We start from the raw sequence: 5957 nt of genomic DNA, 5'->3' as shown, positions 1-5957 counted from the left end.
TGATATAAATTTCAAAGTACTAAATCATCCGGTACTTTGGATGGGGTTTGTTAGGCCCAATAGATCTATCTTTAGGATTCGCGTCAATTAGGGTGTCTGTTCCCTAATTCTTAGATTACCAGACTTAATAAAAAGGGGCATATTCGATTTCGATAATTCAACCATAGAATGTAGTTTCACGTACTTGTGTCTATTTTGTAAATCATTTATAAAACCTGCATGTATTCTCATCCCAAAAATATTAGATTTTAAAAGTGGGACTATAACTCACTTTCACAGATTTTTACTTTGTCGGGAAGTAAGACTTGGCCACTGTTGATTCACGAACCTATAACAATATATACATATATATCAAAGTATGTTCAAAATATATTTACAACACTTTTAATATATTTTGATGTTTTAAGTTTATTAAGTCAGCTGTCCTCGTTAGTAACCTACAACTAGTTGTCCACAGTTAGATGTACAGAAATAAATCGATAAATATTATCTTGAATCAATCCACGACCCAGTGTATATGTATCTCAGTATTGATCACAACTCAAACTATATATATTTTTGGAATCAACCTCAACCCTGTATAGCTAGCTCCAACATTAACATATAGAGTGTCTATGGTTGTTCCGAAATATATATAGCTGTGTCGACATGATAGGTCGAAACATTGTATACGTGTCTATGGTATCTCAAGATTACATAATATACAATACAAGTTGATTAAGTTATGGTTGGAATAGATTTGTTACCAATTTTCACGTAGCTAAAATGAGAAAAATTATCCAATCTTGTTTTACCCATAACTTCTTCATTTTAAATCCGTTTTGAGTGAATCAAATTGCTATGGTTTCATTTTGAACTCTATTTTATGAATCTAAACAGAAAAAGTATAGGTTTATAGTCGGAAAAATAAGTTACAAGTCGTTTTTGTAAAGGTAGTCATTTCAGTCGAAAGAACGACGTCAAGATGACCATTTTAGAAAACATACTTCCACTTTGAGTTTAACCATAATTTTTGAATATAGTTTCATGTTCATAATAAAAATCATTTTCTCAGAATAACAACTTTTAAATCAAAGTTTATCATAGTTTTTAATTAACTAACCCAAAACAGCCCGCGGTGTTACTACGACGGCGTAAATCCGGTTTTACGGTGTTTTTCGTGTTTCCAGGTTTTAAATCATTAAGTTAGCATATCATATAGATATAGAATATGTGTTTAGTTGATTTTAAAAGTCAAGTTAGAAGGATTAACTTTTGTTTGCGAACAAGTTTAGAATTAACTAAACTATGTTCTAGTGATTACAAGTTTAAACCTTCGAATAAGATAGCTTTATATATATGAATCGAATGATGTTATGAACATCATTACTACCTTAAGTTCCTTGGATAAACCTACTGGAAAAGAGAAAAATGGATCTAGCTTTAACGGATCCTTGGATGGCTCGAAGTTCTTGAAGCAGAATCATGACACGAAAATAAGTTCAAGTAAGATCATCACTTGAAATAAGATTGTTATAGTTATAGAAATTAAACCAAAGTTTGAATATGATTATTACCTTATATTAGAATGATAACCTACTGTAAAAAACAAAGAATTCTTGAGGTTGGATGATCACCTTACAAGATTGGAAGTGAGCTAGCAAACTTGAAAGTATTCTTGATTTTATGTAACTAGAACTTGTAGAATATATGAAGAACACTTAGAACTTGAAGATAGAACTTGAGAGAGATCAATTAGATGAAGAAAATTGAAGAATGAAAGTGTTTTTAGGTGTTTTTGGTCGTTGGTGTATGGATTAGATATAAGGGATATGTAATTTTATTTTCATGTAAATAAGTCATGAATGATTACTCATATTTTTGTAATTTTATGAGATATTTCATGCTAGTTGCCAAATGATGGTTCCCACATGTGTTAGGTGACTCACATGGGCTGCTAAGAGCTGATCATTGGAGTGTATATACCAATAGTACATACATCTAAAAGCTGTGTATTGTACAAGTACGAATACGGGTGCATACGAGTAGAATTGTTGATGAAACTGAACGAGGATGTAATTGTAAGCATTTTTGTTAAGTAGAAGTATTTTGATAATTGTATTGAAGTCTTTCAAAAGTGTATAAATACATATTAAAACACTACATGTATATACATTTTAACTGAGTCGTTAAGTCATCGTTAGTCGTTACATGTAAGTGTTGTTTTAAAACCTTTAGGTTAACGATCTTGTTAAATGTTGTTAACCCAATGTTTATAATATCAAATGAGATTTTAAATTATTATATTATCATGATATTATCATGTATGAATATCTCTTAATATGATATATATACATTAAATGTCTTTACAACGATAATCGTTACATATATGTCTCGTTTAAAAATCATTAAGTTAGTAGTCTTGTTTTTACATATGTAGTTCATTGTTAATATACTTAATGATATGTTTACTTATCATAGTATCATGTTAACTATATATATATATATATATATCCATATATATGTCATCATATAGTTTTTACAAGTTTTAACGTTCGTGAATCACCGGTCAACTTGGGTGGTCAATTGTCTATATGAAACATATTTCAATTAATCAAGTCTTAACAAGTTTGATTGCTTAACATGTTGGAAACATTTAATCATGTAAATATCAATCTCAATTAATATATATAAACATGGAAAAGTTCGGGTCACTACAGTACCTACCCGTTAAATAAATTTCGTCCTGAAATTTTAAGCTGTTGAAGGTGTTGACGAATCTTCTGGATATAGATGCGGGTATTTCTTCTTCATCTGATCTTCACGCTCCCAGGTGAACTCGGGTCCTCTACGAGCATTCCATCGAACCTTAACAATTGGTATCTTGTTTTGCTTAAGTCTTTTAACCTCACGATCCATTATTTCGACGGGTTCTTCGATGAATTGGAGTTTTTCGTTGATTTGGATTTCATCTAACGGAATAGTGAGATCTTCTTTAGCAAAACATTTCTTCAAATTCGAGACGTGGAAAGTGTTATGTACAGCCGCGAGTTGTTAAGGTAACTCAAGTCGGTAAGCTACTGGTCCGACACGATCAATAATCTTGAATGGTCCAATATACCTTGGATTTAATTTCCCTCGTTTACCAAATCGAACAACGCCTTTCCAAGGTGCAACATTAAGCATGACCATCTCTCCAATTTCAAATTCTATATCTTTTCTTTTAATGTCAGCGTAGCTCTTTTGTCGACTTTGGGCGGTTTTCAACCGTTGTTGAATTTGGATGATCTTCTCGGTAGTTTCTTGTATAATCTCCGGACCCGTAATCTGTCTATCCCCCACTTCACTCCAACAAATCGGAGACCTGCACCTTCTACCATAAAGTGCTTCAAACGGAGCCATCTCAATGCTTGAATGGTAGCTGTTGTTGTAGGAAAATTCTGCTAACGGTAGATGTCGATCCCAACTGTTTCCGAAATTAATAACACATGCTCGTAGCATGTCTTCAAGCGTTTGTATCGTTCTTTCTCCCTGCCCATCAGTTTGTGGATGATAGGCAGTACTCATGTCTAGACGAGTTCCTAATGCTTGCTTTAATGTCTGCCAGAATCTTGAAATAAATCTGCCATCCCTATCAGAGATAATAGAGATTGGTATTCCATGTCTGGAGACGACTTCCTTCAAATACAGTCATGCTAACTTCTCCATCTTGTCATCTTCTCTTATTGGCAGGAAGTGTGCTGATTTGGTGAGACGGTCAACTATTACCCAAATAGTATCAAAACCACTTGCAGTCCTTGGCAATTTAGTAATGAAATCCATGGTAATGTTTTCCCATTTCCATTCCGGGATTTCGGGTTGTTGAAGTAGACCTGATGGTTTCTGATGCTCAGCTTTGACCTTAGAACACGTCAAACATTCTCCTACATATTTAGCAACATCGGCTTTCTTACCCGGCCACCAAAAATGTTTCTTGAGATCCTTGTACATCTTCCCCATTCCAGGATGTATTGAGTATCTGGTTTTATGAGCTTCTCTAAGTACCATTTCTCTCATATCTCCAAATTTTGGTACCCAAATCCTTTCAGCCCTATACCGGGTTCCGTCTTCCTGAATATTAAGATGCTTCTCTGATCCTTTGGGTATTTCATCCTTTAAATTTCCCTCTTTTAAAACTCCTTGTTGCGCCTCCTTTATTTGAGTAGTAAGGTTATTATGAATCATTATATTCATAGATTTTACTCGAATGGGTTCTCTGTCCTTCCTGCTCAAGGCATCGGCTACCACATTTGCCTTCCCCGGGTGGTAACGAATCTCAAAGTCGTAATCATTCAATAATTCAATCCACCTACGCTGCCTCATATTCAGTTGTTTCTGATTAAATATGTGTTGAAGACTTTTGTGGTCGGTATATATAATACTTTTGACCCCATATAAGTAGTGCCTCCAAGTCTTTAATGCAAAAATAACCGCGCCTAATTCCAAATCATGCGTCGTATAATTTTGTTCGTGAATCTTCAATTGTCTAGACGCATAAGCAATCACCTTCGTTCGTTGCATTAATACACAACCGAGACCTTGCTTTGATGCATCACAAAAAATCACAAAATCAACATTCCCTTCAGGCAATGACAATATAGGTGCCGTAGTTAGCTTTTTCTTCAATAACTGAAACGCTTTCTCTTGTTCATCATTCCATTCAAATTTCTTACCTTTATGAGTTAATGCAGTCAAGGGTTTTGCTATTCTGGAAAAGTCTTGGATGAACCTTCTGTAGTAACCAGCTAGTCCTAATAATTGGCGTATGTGTTTCGGAGTTTTCGGGGTTTCCCACTTTTCAACAGTTTCTATCTTTGCCGGATCTACCTTAATACCTTCTTTGTTCACTATGTGATTGAGGAATTGAACTTCTTCCAACCAAAATGCACACTTTGAAAACTAAGCGTACAATTCTTCCTTCCTCAATACTTCTAACACCTTTCTCAAATGTTCACCGTGTTCTTGGTCATTCTTTGAGTAAATAAGTATGTCATCAATGAAAACAATGACAAACTTGTCAAGGTATGGTCTATACACTCGGTTCATAAGGTCCATGAACACAGTTGGTGCATTAGTTAAACCAAACGGCATGACCATAAACTCGTAATGACCGTAATGTGTTCTGAAAGCAGTCTTTGGAATATCATCTTCTTTCACCCGCATTTGATGATACCCGGAACGTAAGTCAATCTTTAAATAAACAGACGAGCCTTGTAGTTGATCAAATAAGTCGTCGATTCTCGGTAGTGGGTAGCGGTTCTTGATGGTAAGTTTGTTCAACTCTCGGTAGTCGATATACAACCTGAATGTACCATCTTTCTTCTTGACAAACAAAACAGGAGCTCCCCACGGTGATGTGCTTGGTCGAATGAAACCACGCTCTAAAAGTTCTTGTAATTGGCTTTGCAGTTCTTTCATCTCGCTGGGTGCGAGTCTGTAAGGAGCACGAGCTATTGGTGCAGCTCCTGGTACAAGATCTATTTGAAATTCAACGGATCGATGTGGGGGTAATCCCGGTAATTCTTTCGAAAATACATCGGGAAATTCTTTTGCAATGGGAACATCATTGATGCTCTTTTCTTCAGTTTGTACTTTCTCGACGTGTGCTAGAATAGCATAGCAACCTTTTCTTATTAGTTTTTGTGCCTTCAAATTACTAATAAGATGTAGCTTCGTGTTGCCCTTTTCTCCGTACACCATTAAGGGTTTTCCTTTTTCTCGTATAATGCGAATTGCATTTTTGTAACAAACGATCTCTGCTTTCACTTCTTTCAACCAGTCCATATCGATTATCACATCAAAACTCCCTAACTCTACTGGTATCAAATCAATCTTAAATGTTTCGCTAACCAGATTAATTTCTCGATTCCGACATATATTATCTGCTGAAATTAATTTACCATTTGCTAATTCGAGTAAAAATTTACTATCCAAAGGCG

Source organism: Rutidosis leptorrhynchoides, chromosome 6, assembly GCF_046630445.1.
Source record: "Rutidosis leptorrhynchoides isolate AG116_Rl617_1_P2 chromosome 6, CSIRO_AGI_Rlap_v1, whole genome shotgun sequence".
Lineage (NCBI taxonomy): Eukaryota > Viridiplantae > Streptophyta > Magnoliopsida > Asterales > Asteraceae > Rutidosis > Rutidosis leptorrhynchoides.
The sequence above is the reverse complement of the archived record's forward strand: the minus strand, read 5'-3'. Positions refer to the sequence as shown.